This window comes from Odontomachus brunneus, unplaced genomic scaffold (assembly GCF_010583005.1).
Source record: "Odontomachus brunneus isolate Ranch 3 - 2012 unplaced genomic scaffold, Obru_v1 Obru_scaffold_003, whole genome shotgun sequence".
Lineage (NCBI taxonomy): Eukaryota > Metazoa > Arthropoda > Insecta > Hymenoptera > Formicidae > Odontomachus > Odontomachus brunneus.
This window is the reverse complement of record NW_022639453.1, coordinates 4,067,553-4,084,006: the sequence shown is the minus strand read 5'-3', so window position 1 is coordinate 4,084,006 and position 16,454 is coordinate 4,067,553. Positions and strand designations below refer to the sequence as shown.

The 16,454-nt window shown below is 34.2% G+C and overlaps 1 protein-coding gene across 4 annotated transcripts in view; it reads right to left on the bottom strand.

The window, feature by feature from the left end:
* Window positions 1-16,454, bottom strand: part of LOC116843614 (semaphorin-1A-like) — a 711,737-nt gene that overhangs the window by 599,715 nt on the left and 95,568 nt on the right. The window contains exon 2 of one of the 4 annotated variants that reach the window (XM_032814158.1): window positions 13,324-13,379. The exons of the other annotated variants lie outside the window; for them this stretch is intronic. The gene's annotated coding sequence lies outside the window, so the exon portion shown is untranslated. The remainder of the gene's footprint in view (window positions 1-13,323; window positions 13,380-16,454) is intronic. 4 annotated transcript variants of the gene reach the window in all.

Below are 16,454 nucleotides of genomic sequence, written 5' to 3'. Positions count from 1 at the left end.
ATATATATATATATATATATATATATATATATATATATATATATATATATAGTTAAATTATTTATGACTAATAAACTGAAAAAAATAGATACTGATCAGAAATCGAAAAATGCTTATAAAATAATAAAACACTACATAGAAACTAGTAAAAACCTGCTTAGAAAATGCTAATAAACAGGTTAGATACTGATCAAAATCTAGTTAAAAACTGATCTAAAACTGTCTAGTTTAACTGTCGAGTTTTTGACAAAGTGAGCGTCGACCAAACCAGTCAGTTTCTAGCCAAGAAAACTGGCTAAAACTAGCTAGTTATCAAAAATTCCTGGACAGTTAGTGGTCCGAAACTGGATAAATTTCTACTCGGGTCGTTATCCAGCTTATATTGTAGGATCCAAGATGAGTTTAGTTTAGCAGCAGCGAGTCTCGCCGTTCTTTATTTGTGTTTACCTGTTTACCTGTCGCAAAATTGTATTGTATTGTATTGACGCGTTCAAAAGAAGTCGAGAGCGATGAGTCACGCGAGTTGTGCGAATAAACATACCACGCAAGATATCGAGACGTTAAGATCCGACGTTCAAATTGGGCCAATAAGGAGCGGCCACAGTAGATCAAAAGATGACAAGATTAAGAATATAAAACGCTGAAACAGTCCAGTGAACGGAGCTCGCTCGGGTTTTCTGATCTATTTCCATGCAAAAAGTTGACGGTGTATCTTCCCATATATTATATGAAATACACATTTTGGTCGCAAGAAACGAGCTAGTTAGTTATTAACACCTGAGTTTCCTTCTATTTCTCCCTCTGTCAAATAGATGCCACCATATCGTACCAAGATTGAGTCGATACATCAATATATCAACTCGAATGCGATACAAACTACGTTGTCAACAATCAATACAACAACGTTGACATTTATATATTTTCTACATATCATAATAGATAATAGATAACAACAGAATAGACATCGACTATACATAAACGCGACTATACATAAACGCGATATCGACAAAATATGACGCCAATCTTGTCGTTTACACTGACAAGAAAACTGACACAAGTGTCCGCCTCCGATTTTCTCCGAACTTGTATGTAACTTTGTTGTAATATGTTGTACTTTAGATCAGTTGTACTTTAAATAACAGATACGTTTTTTATTATATGTGTCCTTTCGCAAGTTTAGGGAGTGAAATACCCCTTTGAAGAAAATTGGTTTTTTTTATTCGAAGGAAATAAAATAAAAACTATAAGAGATAGAAAAAAATATTTTTAATAAAAGTTGAATGGTTTGAAGAGTACTTTACAAAAATTATTTTAATAATTATAATAAGAAGAAGTGTGGTTGAGGAATTATTAATAAAAAATTTTTTTTTCAAATAATTTCCGTAAAGTACTCTTCAAACCATTCAACTTTTATTCAAAATATTTTTTTCCATCTCTTATAGTTTTCATTATATTCTCTTCAAATGAAAAAAAAACGATTTTTTTCAAAGGGATATTTCATCCCCTAAAAGGGGCGAAAGGGCATATATAATAAAAAACGTATGTTATTTTGATCTAAAGTACAACATATTATAAGTTCATGAAAATCAGAGGCGGGCACTTGTGTGGGTTTTTTTGTGAAAAAAATTTGTAATTATTATCACATAAAAAATATTTACTATAAATTATAAACAAAAAAATTATTTTTTATTAAATTGTACTATTACGTTAGTAATAGTAATCTCATATGCATGTTATTATGTTAGGACAACTAATAATATAGTTGAAACAAAAAAACTATTATTTGAGTTAGATCAACCACACTTTTCTCTCAGTATATGCAGCATTGATCTTCCTTTGTGCGTATATCAATGAAGAATCTAGTTATCTAGTTATAAGAAGTTGACGGACGGTCCAAAAAATTATAGTTCGATTAAATTGACCATGCATCAACGTTATGATTCGATCACCAACTTCTGAATCAGAGTTGTGCCTAAAGAAAAAGCAAGTGTTTGATATTTATAATTATAAAATCGCGTGATAAAATAATGATATAGTCATTTTTATAGTAAACCATTTTCACTTTTGTAGTATTACTATAATGTCTGTGATAATAACTTCATCTGTCTATTGTTATTTACTTTTTGTTAGAACAACAAGATAAGAGAGACAAGGAGATTGGCTACCGCGGTGAGTTACCAAAATCGACTCTTTCTACTGTTTTTTAACAGATTTCAAAATCAAACAAGTAGGAGTTTCAAAACCATTTTGACATGTTCAAAAATCTTGCTTGCTTAATTCTATCACTTAATAGAAAATAGCAAAAATAATCGGTTTTGCCAACTTATGCCGGTAGCCAACTAGTCCCGTTCTCTGAAGTTGATGCCGAAAATTACTATAATTTTTATAAGATTCAGCATTACTTTTCTCAGTATAAAGATATAGTTTACAAGTAACATAATTAATGGGTTGAAGGATACTATACGAAATATTACACTATATTTCGGACAAACGAAAGATTGTTATAAATTGTTGATCTGTCGCAGTAAAATAATTAATATCGTCTCGTAATGTACTCATTACAGTTAAATTTCGTTTTCCGAAATGAAAAAGGAAAGTGTGTCAACCTTTATGTAGCTCCAATTACACAATTGTTTAAGTCAATTCCGTTTAGTCCTCACCTCACCTGTACGACAGCAATTTTCTTCTAAACAGTAACGAGCAACGCAAACGGAAAAACTGATTAGCGCGCGAGCGGCGCTAAATGTTGCGGCAAGATGTTGCGGATTTTTCACCGATCGTGGGGTGGAAAATTAACTTGGAGGAGGTGTATTCTATCAACAGCAGTGAGAGGAAAAGTTGCCTTCGCCTCTCGCTGTGCGCGGCACGTTAGAGTTTTGCGGGTACACTCTAAACTCGACAAGTTCGGTTTCGCATGAATTGTTAAGTTCTTCGTTTCACCGTGATATTGTTTACGCTCCAGAGACGTTTGATTTCTCCATCTCGGATACCTTCTGGGCTTTGAAAGCCGGCCTCGCGACAATTTTGAGTAACGCAAACTTTATCGTTCGTTGAACCTGTCGCGGAAACAGTACGATACTCGATATAAAGTAACCCAAACTGGAGCACGGCGACTATGCCGGAATATATCTGAAAATCAATAATCTAATCATTAAGAAAGTTAGCATTTTCGCGGATTGTACGATTCGTACCGCATAATTTACATATTCCATGCTATATTCCATGCAGCAGTTTATTTTTAATTTCTCTCAACTTATATTCGAGCAATATCCATATGTACGCATACGTTTGAAACAAACCAGACTATTCGTTTTTCTCGGAATAATAAATTTTCACAACTGCTCAGTTCTACGGACTTATTATATATCGAAGGCTGGATAATTATGGAATTCAGAGACAATTAAAATAAAAAAAAAAAGATCTAAAGGATTTTGAACAATATATCCGCAATAAACCCGTAATTGGCCAATTCCATTTTCAATGTAAAATGATATTTAAAGCGCGGACTTTTCAAATTGCTAATGTAATGCGCTATGCACAGGGACTATGAATATCTCTACTGGTAATTCAACACAGATCGGCTAATTTCAAATTTTATTCCCGATTGATATCATAGATATCGTTTTCAGCAACGTTCCTTCGTGCCGCCAGCGTAGAATCTACGCGCAGGGCACCGATGATGCATAGCCATAAAAAGAAAAAAAACGGGCTAATAATAATTTCAAACTTTTTTATTAAGATACAGGAAAACATTCACGACGTTAAAAATATAAACGAGAAAATATGAACATACTCCTACGGTGAAAATAAGGGAAAAACTTCTAAAATTTCTGTAATTAATGGAATTATCTTCAGGGGAGACTTAGAAACCTTATTCCCAGGCTTTTAAAGTCCGATCATTAATTATATTTGAATTATCATCCTTTCGCGCATCTCTCTTTATACTAATTATGCACGAATCTACCGGCTTCCCTTCAAAATGCTCAACGTAGATAATTTTTAATTAATTTCGGTATATGAAGATAGAGGTTCCTCCCTCTCTCTCCTTCTCCCCCCCTCCTTCTCTCTCAGCGTAAACTATAGTCGCGCCTGTATTAAATAATGTGTTAGCCGATATATATCTGCTATACATCGTGCGCTCAGAAACTATATATTAATATTAATATAACATTATTCCGATCGTGGAAGCGCGAGTCCCGGAATTACATCCTGCGGACTTTTAATCGTGGCACGACAACAGGTCGCGGAGACCGAATAATAAAATAAGCTCAATGAGTATGCGCACCTCTCGTGCAGTAATATCACACGAACGATTACTTCTGCTTCCTCCGATAACACGTTAACATTCAGGACGGATACGATACATTTACCTGCAACCAAACCCGAAATTCAAAATCGATTCCATATTTCCCTAAATAGCTCGCGCCGCGATAAACGCGCGCGCACGACCGAGACGGAATTAATAATCGAGATGTAACACGTTTCAGCGAGATAAAGTGTGCATCGATAAACAACTTCAAGAGCCGTTCAAGCGCAATGGATCGCCTCGTAATTCGATCGACCTTTCGCGTTTAACAGCGACGAGAACCAAAACAAGGCAAAGGCGCAACTCATTTTTCAGCATCCAGTTTTTCTATCAGCAATGTACACACTCGCCAACAATGTCGAGGAGAAACACGATAGAAGTACTCTCGCGCTGAATATTTCCGTAATCTCCTATTAGCCCAAATCTTATTTTCATCAAATACTTACTGAGTTAATAAATATTTATATTTTTAAATCACGCTAGCTGAAATATAAGCGTGTTCCAAATATGCTCTCCATTATTTTTACATAATAATGTGCCGCCGAAAATACTGTCGAAGCATCGGTGGACGAATTATAGTACGGCGTCCAGCTAACAATTTTTGAGAGAGAGGTCCTAGCAATATTTTTCCCGATACCACCAATTTGCTTCAATTAATTTTCATAGAAGGAGAGGATAATGTTATTAAAAATAGAAATTTTAGTTTACTTTCTGAGCTGTCGAACAATTTTACTCTCTCCCTTTAAATTATTAATAACCTGATTAATAACTCATCTGATAACTTGCAGTCGATTCTTATTAATTAATTCATCTTTTTCATATTTCAGTAATAATCTCAATGCATGAGGCGTCAGTAACACCTGATCACTTAATACAAGGTGTCCCAGAACAACTTCCGAAGCTCTCGTGGAGGCATAGTACGGATTGAAATATAAAAGTCCTATACCGTTTTATGTTATTTGTAATTATTACTTAATTAATTGTGTTATTTGTAGTAATTCGAGATATTAATAAAAGAAGATTTGTAAATGATCACGTGAGATATGGTAGATGAGCTATAGTGGTAACGTCTGCCATCATTTGTATATTAGGTTAAACTGAATAAAAAAGTCCTCTACCATTTTGCTAATAACTTTGTAGATTTTTAATTATTAATTAAGGAAAATTGGTGGATGATTGCTTACGATAATATATTAATGTTATCTGATTAATAACTAAAAATCTATAAAGTTATTAGGAAAATTAATTATTAGGAGCTTAGAGGACTTTTTTGTTCAGTGTACAAACACACAATGGCAAGTGTCGTCACTACAGCTCATTTGATTATTCATAAATCTTTTGTAATTAATATCTTGATCATTATTGCGAACATCGTAAAACGATATGAGACTTTTACGTTCACGTTAAGGGGACTGGAGGATCAGATTACTTGAAAATCGTGCTTCTTCTTTCACAATTTTTTATGACAAACTGAATGAATATGCGAAAGTGTTATTTTGATGTGTATTTATACAACATATAAAGAGAAGAAAAATATAATTTTGATGATCAAATACTCAATATAAATGTGTGGTAATGCAGTTAAAATATATTTCGTTTTTCTTTTCAAGGTCGTCATTTTGCAGTAATATCTTAACTCTTGGTGGTTCAATTAAGCTTAATTTTATGTAGAAAATTTCCGTAAGCTTGTAGTTATCATGTAAACCATTATAATAGAAATTGAGTAAAAGTTAACAAAATTGTAAATATCTTAATAAAATATTATTAAATTTTCAGTTCTTTTATAGTAAAAATATTAACATTTCAAAATGAAATATTTTCATGAATTTGTCAGTAATTCACACGGTCACAACGCAAGCTTACGGAAATTTTCTACCTAAAATTCAGCTTAATTGAATCACCGAGAGTCAAGATATTACTGCAAAATGATGATCTTGAAAAGAAAAACGAAATATATTTTAACTGCATGTATCATATACTTATATTGAGTATTTGATCATCAAAATTATATTTTTTCTCTTTATGTTATATAAATACATGTCAAAATAATACTTTCACATATTCATTCAGTTTGTTATAAAAAATTGTGAAAAACAAGCACGATTTTCAGGCAATTTGACCCTCCAGTCCTCTTAATCCATGCCTCCGCGAGAGCTTCAGAAGTTGTTCTAGGATATCCTGTATATAAGGATAGAATTTTATTAAAAAATTACTATAGATTTTGTAAACGTGAAAAAGTTATCGACATATTGACTTTACTTAATAACCTTGTACGTATTAATCTTGTTATCCATTTATTAATTGATTATTCTTAACTTTTATTACATATATAAGCTAAATATATTATTATTCATTTATTAATTGATTATTCTTAATCTTTATTACATATATAAGTTAAATATGTTATTAAATCGGATTTATATTTTAAGCGTGGGAAGAAAGATCGAATACAGGATAGAAACAGAATAACTGCGAAAGAGAATGGATTAAATAAAGAAATTAAGCTTGACTAAGTTTCAGAATGACAGTATAACTTTCTACGAGCGAACGAGTGAGTAAGTGAGTCCCTGATTTCAATTCCTCCTCATTTTATTTATTAATATCGATTTCGGCATATCGGATGACAACATCTCATTGGCCGAATTTGTGAATCCTTGTTTGCTCGATTACATCGAAAGTGTTCATCTCTGTTTATACATTAAAAAAAAAATATCTAAAAATTACAAATATTTCTTAGATGAGTATCACTAACATATTTAGTTAAAACAAAATTCTTTTTATTTAAGTAAATATGTTAATGGTACCTACTTAAGAAATATTTGTTAATTTTTAAACATTTTTTCTCAGTATACATGTCACTTTGACACATTATTCTCATGCTTAACCTGTTTATCATATATATTGCTTATTATCTTTCACTTCATGTTCTTATTTATCTTTAATTGGAATCGTAAAGTATATTCACTTATAACGATAGAGAGAGAGAGAGAGAGAGAGAGAGAGAGAGAGAGAGAGAGAGAGAGAGAGAGTTCCTAGAACTCTTATATAATATTATTGAATTAAATTTATTTTTAATTCATTATATATCATTCGTTCATACATACATGCTGTTTATTTTAGCAACTGCCTGAATCAAAATTTTCATCCTATTTTTGATCTCAATATTCCACTTACCGCTTATTCAAAAGCTAAATCAATCTCTTTTAATTCTATATAATCTACTTTGTCGAGAGATCCTCTTTAGAACCTGCAAATTTGCACTTTGTACTTTTTGTGCCACTTCGAAGCGCTAAATAAAACTTCAATTTACACATGTATTAAACATACATTAATTTCTCGGAATATACAGATGTTAAAAAGTTCAGAAGTTTATGGGAAGTAGGGCTTGTTTAAATTCCGACTCAAGTGAAGTTAACTATTAAAAAATTTACTATAACTCTTAATCTGACCTCTCTTTTATCGATAAAAGTGCCTCTAAACGTGATTGAACGTCATTTAGAGGACTTGCAAGCCACATTTAGAGTACTTTTATCGATAAAAGACAGTTATCAGAATATATATGGAGAATATACCAAAAGCGCTCGGCGCAAACAGAAAGTTAAGAATTGTTGCCCAGTATTATTCGCGGCGCGATTTGTCTCGAAAGAGTTGATCTATTACCGTGATTGCTTCACGTCTAACTTGTGTCAGCAGAGTCAAGAGTAGCCGTAGATGACCGTAAAATGACCGTGCGTTATTGACGATCAGTGTACGCATTTCCACGCGAATCGGAGGTTTCGAGTTCCGGGGAAGCTTACAAAGTCGCCTGATCGTCGTCATCGCGTCGGAACGGCGTCAGAACATTCGCAGGAGTCGGGCGTAGGTAGGTGAGCGAGGCAGGCGGGCAGGCAGACAGAACGAAGCGCGGTTGCAGCTGCCGACGAGCGAAGTCAGGAATGCGAGCCATGGAAGAGCGGTCGCGGCGGGCGATTTAAAGCAGCCCACCGTGCCGCGCCGTCGACTGTCGCGAATGAATATTCAGAAACGTGCGAGAACTGCGGGGAACGCGCGGTCTTCGTGCCCCGGGTGACCTCTCGTGGAAACGGCCAGGTGAAATGGTCCAAATCACGGGGAATATTCAGATTTCGTCGTCGTCCATGCGAATTACTCCTATTACGTGTATACATATATACGTACATTATACGTATATGTATACGTGTGATCGCGCGCGACGACTACGGCGACCCGGCGATCGAGGCGGCCCGCGAACACGTCGACGGGAAAATCGCCCGGATAAGTCCTCGCGGCTCAGGTCGAGCTTAACCGCAGTAGGAGCCGTCGCTCCTTATCTTTACGCGCGCATACGTTCCGACATATACAAATGTATGTGTACGCGCCGGTTATTAACGATAATTTCACATTTCGCGCGCGTTTCTACCGTTCTCGGCATTAGACCTCGGCATTTATCTCGCGCATCCGATCGTTAAGAGGAAGGAACGTATATACTCAAGTCGAAATTTTGGTTCTAGATTAATCCTGCAAATACCGTTGGACTAGAGGGATCAATGGAGAATCTTGAGGTATATAATCGTGGAATACGCAAACTATTAGTCTACCTTGATACTGCAAGATTACTATTTACTGCAGTTGTGTTCATGTTGAGGCTTAAAGAAGTACTTATTCAAGAATAATTTAATATCCGATAATCTCTGCACTTAATAAAATAATAATAACAACAACAATAATAATTCTATTTTTATTTATTTCTTCGATTATTCCTACACAGCATTATGATGTTTTAAAATTTAAACACGTCTTAAAATATTAAGACAAATCTTAAAGACGTTTTAAAATTTCTAAGATGTCTTAAAAATGACCGGAAAAACGTCTTTATATCGTCTTTAAGACGTCTTAAAGAGACTGTTTTTAAAACGTCTCAAAAATATCTTATTTAAGACTACTTTAAGACTTTTATAAGCTATATATGTTATTTTATAGATATTTATAATTATACACCGTTAAAAAGAGAAACATGTTTTATTTATTATCATTTATTTGCTGCACTTGTTTGAGAATTATGATTATAAAATAGTGAATTTGTTCATCCATCAGAATTAGAATTTAATATCGATGATAGTTAGCACATGATTATATTCGGCACATCGTATACTTTAAACATTAAAAAACTTACTGTCAAATAGCGGTATTTTATAGTACATAATTTAATTCAGTTTTAAAAACAAAAATTCAGTTTTAAAAACAAAAATTCAGTTTTAAAAACAAAAAAAATTGAGCAAAGATAAAAAGCGATGATAGATTTAAGATAGAACTTGTAATTCAAAAGATGTTATCAAATCCACAAGTTAACACTTACAAGATTAAGATTGACACTATATTCTAAAGCTAGTGTATAGCTGTAAATTACAATCTTTAAGAACATAATGACCGATTCGTATTAAGAATACAAATCAGATTCATGAAGATATAATTATTTACTAAGTAGTAAAAAATTATGAATGTCATAAATCGACATAAATTTCAACTCGGACATTCACCTGTTCTCGATAAGTTCGTCCAACATCCGTTAAAGTCCAATAGTTCCTGTATAATAAATGATTTCATATATTTGGAAATATATCAGATTGGTGCAAAAATAATTGCGATTTTTATGTATCGAATATAAAGATTTTATTTTTCCAATTAGGCTCAAATGTTAAATAACTGTTGAATGATCGAATTCTTCTGCCACCTCTCGAGTTGTTTTACGTGGATCCGCTTCAATAATGATTCTTAAATCATTATTGTCTATAGCTGAAGGACGTCCACAATCCCCTCATCTTCAAAGCTTTTGTTTCCATCACGAAAATTTTGGAACCAGTGTTGAGCTATACATTTACTAATTGACTCTTCGCCAAAAACAAATTTGATATTTCGAGCAGTTTCTGTTGTTTTATGTTACAATTTAAACTCAATAATACAACAAAATCGCGCGAATTTGCTTTTTTCCATGACTAATTTAAGAGGTTATAACAATATTAAAGAATGAAAATAATAGACATAAAGTGTAATCAGTAGTGCAAATTTCATTGCTTATAATGATATATCATATGACTATAACAAAAGATAACGGTAACTAGAAAAATCGGCGCCAAATTTAAAATGACAAAAACCGCAATTATTTTTGCACCAACCTAATATAATCGTTAGAACATCTTTTCTTCGGCATTCTCTTTCCCGATTCAGTATCCTAGCTTCTTGACCTAGCTTGCTCTATCATGACATTCTGAATATTCTATTGTGACACTGACATTGACACTGATACTGACACTAGCACTGACACTCGTGTAGATATGATTCTATCTGAGGCTAACTTAGGTTAGGTTAGATTAGGGTTAGCTTATGTCAAGTTAGGTTAACGCGTGGTAACTGACGCGATACCAACGAGAATCCAATTAAATATTTCAAGAACCAGAGGAATATTTTATTCACCCGACGGGGGGATTATAACCACCACAACGATACACGTTGCAGTAACGTAATAATTCGATCGCGGAACAGCACGCAGCGCACGGATTATATTCTGATAGCTCTTGACCGCGTTGAAGAGCCACAACATTTCGAAAATGTTGATCGTTGTCACGTCCCGGTTACTGTACAGTCGGGGACTAAAGGTTGTCCGTAATTTTTGGAGTGAATTTGTGCACTCATCCTTCTTGTCCAACAAGAGCATACTCCCATCAGAAAACGAATTCTCCCATTGGACAAGATAGGGAGTTCACAAACTCGTCTCAAAAATTACTTTTATTCCCCGACTGTACACTCGTGGAGAGAAAGATCATCCATAATTTTTCGGCTGAGTTTGTGAACTCATCCGTCTTATTCAATGAGAGAACATTATTCTCCCATTAGAAAACGAATTCTTCTATTAGACAAAGCGGAGAGTCCATAGATTCACCCGAAATAATACAGACAACTTTTCTATTCATGAGTATACTTGAATGATACTCGTTGTCAGGTAATTAGACGATTGGTGTGACTTTGCCGATGTGGTTTTTTCATATGTCGCGTACGTATATCTATATGTTAGTTACAATTCCCGTCACAAGTTCTTTCTCTCTCTCTCTTTTTCTCCCTCTCTCTCTCTCTCTCCCTCATCCTTAATTACTAAGTACAGAGCAAATATGCAATTGATTTTATATGCACGTAATATCTGCTGACTTTATTTTTGCACGTATGCTTTGCAGCGGAAAAACCTCTAGTGCAACGATTATTTTGTCGCTGAAATATATTTGCCGAGAGTGTCCCACACAAAATATAAACAGACTCTCGTCGACATCGTGTTCATATGTCTTTCTCTGGTCAAATCATATACAATTACGCGAATGTCAGTGTTAGGAAGTGTCCGAAGTGTCACGACGAAGCAACAGGAAGCTGAGTCGGAAAGTCGGAACGAAACGATGCAAGACACCAAGATGCGATATATGTTCCCAAGTGTGTGAAATGATTTATTTTAAAGGAGATTTTCAACTTTAACGGACGTTTACCGATCATATTGAGAAGATGGAGACCGAGTCAAAACTCAGTATTATATTTTCGTTATTATTTGACAGATAATTACAATTTTATTAATCTTATTATTCGCTACAATCTGTGTACACTCAGTTGCAAAACGGTTTTCACACTTTTTCCAACGAAGTTGCAACGCTCAAGATTGTCACAATTGCGAGATACTGCTGACAGATTTTTCGCAATAATTGGCTAGTAACAAAAGACACAGCCAATCACTGCGTAAATTGGTCAATATTGGCTCGCAATTATGATAATCTTGAGTGCTACGTCATTGGAAAAGAAATGTGAAAACCGTTTCGCAACTGAGTGTACTTATTTCATACAACCAAAAACACTGATTCGAATAATGAAATAATGATTTATATATATATATATATATATAAATCTGTTAATTAATTACACTTTCAATAAAAAATCGTAAATAAGTTACAATTTTTTTACTTGTATTGTTTTATTATTTGTACTTAAAATCTTATGTTAATCTCGCAACTGCTGATTTTGCAAATTCCATCTTAAACCTACCAAATAACTTTTTTCGCTTTTGTTTAAACTTGTTATGGTAGCAAATTAAAATTATAGTTATATTAATTATTTAATATTTAACCGATTATTAATAATCGAATTATTTAATATCAATTACCATGGTAAAAATATACATATTTGTTTATGTAAACAAACGCTCAGTTATTATTTAATATTAAAATGCATTCTCATTAGTTGTGGATATTAAAATGCATTCTCATTAGTTGTGGAAATACTGCACAGGAACAAAACTGAATTCAGTAGTTATGCAAAATGTGAACCGATTTTTTCCAAGTATCAGTGATATTAATTCAGTTTTATAATATGTAAATAATATTATAATGTCTATAGTAAATAAATGTAAAAAATATTTATATCATTAAGCAACAAAAAAATTCCAAAAGACGTATTAAAGGCGTCTGAAGGACATGTAAAAGATGTCTAAATAAAATAGAATATCTTTTGAGAATACATTCTTGAGGCATACATCTTGAGACATATGTACATCTTTTGGACGCTTTTAAGACATCTTTTAGAAGTTTGCGCTATCTGGGAGAAAAGAACTTAAAATTACGTGAACAATGAATAGAATTGTGGGAAAACATAAAGCAAGGAAAGAGAAATTGAAGGAAATAAGGCATTTGACAATATTAAGCTCTATGACAGAGATTACTACTAAGATTACAATTAAGGGAATGAAAGTGAACAAAAGACATATGAGATATATATGTTAATAATACAGAATTTCATTGCGAAAAACACATCAGATTATTCTGATAATAATACCATACTAACAATACACTAATTAATAATATAAATAAAAACTGTCATGATAGCTCAGGCTCAAAACTTGATGAAATAGTACAACTACAAGAATGAATAAAAAGATATATATTATTTAATAGTTGTGAACGTTGAAAGGTGAAAAACATGAAAATATATATTACCAAAGATTTCCCGTGCTACGATTGTCACCAGCATTAAAATTTTTCAGTCGAAAATTCTGCAAAAAAAACCACTAAATTAAACTTGTCCATTTTATGAGCAGCAGACTTGGTGATTAATTAATCGAATAGTTTTGTGTCTATCTTCTGTTCTGTTTTCGTACAGTACATGAGTTCAGATTTTACGTATCTTTCGTGTATAGTAACTGCAGCAAAAGCGTTACATCTTGATTGGAATCCAATTGGGGAATGAGAAGCAGTTTTACTCCTCACTTACTGAACAAAACTAACATAACTGTTCAGTAACTACTCGAAAACTGCATTAAATTTCTAGCAGGGTAGTACACGGTATTATACAGGATGCAAGACATACAAAACTACGTGTGAAGGTAAAGCATGTCAACTTGAGCAGGACTCTTGACATTTTGCAAACAGTCACGTGAAATTATGGTATATTTCAAAAAGAAGTTTGGCGAACCAGAGTACGCAATAGAACATGATAGGACAAGCCCTGTAGCTCGTAAGCTTGCCAAAAATTGTCAAGCTTTGTGATTGTTTCTTAACGAAATGCGTACAACACGCTCGCGTACGTCGAAAAATAATTGTCTCCGCGCCGCTCTTCGTATCTCCACTCTGTCTTCAGTTATCAGCCGAAATCACCATCGTTGGCTATCCAAGGCATACCAGAGGATACTGAAATCGATGACGAACTCAAATAATGTCGATGACGTAGAGACGATCGTCACTAATACAATCACGCTATCCTTTTCGTATTTCTTGTAAATGTATGTTGCTTTTTTTACCATATTTAGCAAAAAACCTAATCACGCACTTAGAAATGTGTGTGAAATTAGTGTAGAAATTTTTCTGCAAACTTCTTGGACATTCTTAAGCTTCTGAATTCAGATGCGAAGCAATGTACAGCAATGTTCTTCAAGACTTTTCTGTTTGAAGCATCCACACTTTCGGCATCAAGCTGCAGAAATTTTAGATTCGACAAATATTACGCTAACACCTTGAGATTTTTCATTTAAAATCTTTTTTCGTTTTCATCACATATTGAGTAATGTTCCTATTTATTTTTGCACATACTTTCATTGCGTAAAAGCATTGGTAATTTTGTACAACCAATATGACATAAACTTTGCAGAAAAATATTAGTATTCAGTCGGTAAAGTTCTCAACTTCAACATTCCCTTAAGAGACAGCCGCGAAGAGTCAGTCATTTTCGATAAAATTTAGCCCACAGGTCCTCGTGCTCAGCTTGACATGCTCTATTTTTATGTATAATTTTGTATGTCTTGTGTCAGACACTTATATGTGATATACAAAAAACTGTTACAATTTACTCTTATAACTTCTTTCTCTTCATCTTTAATGGATTTACCAATTCTATCCAAATTTTCAAAGCTAAAAGAATAATAATAAAAGAGTTACGAAAAACAGAAGTTTGTACCCATAAATTTATTAATTATTTAATATATATTATTGCATATTTATCATATTTATGACCTTCCTCTGCAATTAAATAAGTCACATAATAAGTCACATAATAAGTACATCGTTTACTATAAAAGTAAAATAAATTAAAAATTAGGATTGAGAAATGTAGATAGAATATTGAAATATAATCGCATATGAAGTAATTCTAAAACAAATCTTTTCTCAGGTCTTATCATGGGGAATACTGATGTAATTAAATATTTATATAACATCAAGATACAGCAACATACTGTGTTAAATCTTGGTAATTATTCTCCCTATTGATTCTTCAAGAGTTCGATGGAACTCATTGCAAAATCCATGTAGAATGAAAATTTCAACTCGAGTGCTCTCGGAGATCTTCGCGTATTTTTTTTTCTACAATTCCGAACGCACGCGAGGTGGCACAGTCGTTTTAAGGTAGTCAACTGGTCGGCCGTTTCTATTTTTCAAACGTTCGTCGTCACTACGTACGATAAAAGCTTTTTTTGTTTTCCGCTTGTTTTTCCTGTTTTAATTTTAATGCCACGCTGGAAACTTCGAATGGATACATTTGTTTCGTCAAAAACTATTCATGCGCAAAGCTCGGTAAAGCTGCAATTATTAAAGATGCCACGTGCCCTTTGTAATAAATCAAAGGAACTCTCGACGCTTTATTCGACCTTGCAAATAAATTACAGACAAAGAAAGTGAATCGGAGAGTTCCGGTTAAAATATTTCAGAAACCTTCTCCCAACAATAATGAACAAATGAACACTCGACACAATTTCAATCGGCTCTCGCCGAAATATTTATAACGGTTTTTAAACTCGCGCAGCTTTTAAACGTTTCTGCACAGAGAGAGATTGCGATCGAGCAATACCATCGACGCTTAATTATTCGCGGATCACAGTGACGGCATACATATCGCCAAAAATATCATATGAATATATCGAATTGCGACGGGTTTAAATAATCGACGTAACGGATACCGCCGAGAATCACATGGCGGTACATTGATTCCGCCGAATAATCGCACAGTTGCGCGTTATCTCGAAAGCTCGTAACCAGCCTGGATTATAATTACGTTCCATAACACGTGTATCACAGCGGGTTGATTAACTTACTTATCGCGAGAACAAAATGAACTCGCGTCTCACAGTTCTCGCGAGCTAGAACACACTCGCAAATCGAGTCTGTCGAATTCGGACATCCTCGTTGTGTCGTCATCACGGCGAATATCGCGAATCGCGAATAATTTCACTCCGGCATCCAAGCAGCAACAGCAGCGGAGCCAATACGACAGCCGGATATTCGCCGCGAGCACCTGCGAGCGACGTTTGCCGACGATCTCGCGCCATACAACCGCCGTCGTTACGCCTGCCGCTCGAATAATCCGCAGCGCGCGAGCGCGAACGCGAGTCCGTGGTCGTTTTATAGCTAGCCCGTCGTTAAGCCCGTGTCACACTACAGATTGGAGGTAAAGATTACGGAGGTAAGGATTACGGATTAAAGATTGAAACTTAGCCAATTGAAACGAAGCAAACCAAGATCAAAGTTCGTTAATTCGTCGAAATCTAATCTTCAATCCACAATCCTTCATCTCCAATTCGTGCCACACGGGTGTTAGGGCTCTCTCTCTCTCTCTCTCTCTCTCTCTCTCTCTCTCTCTC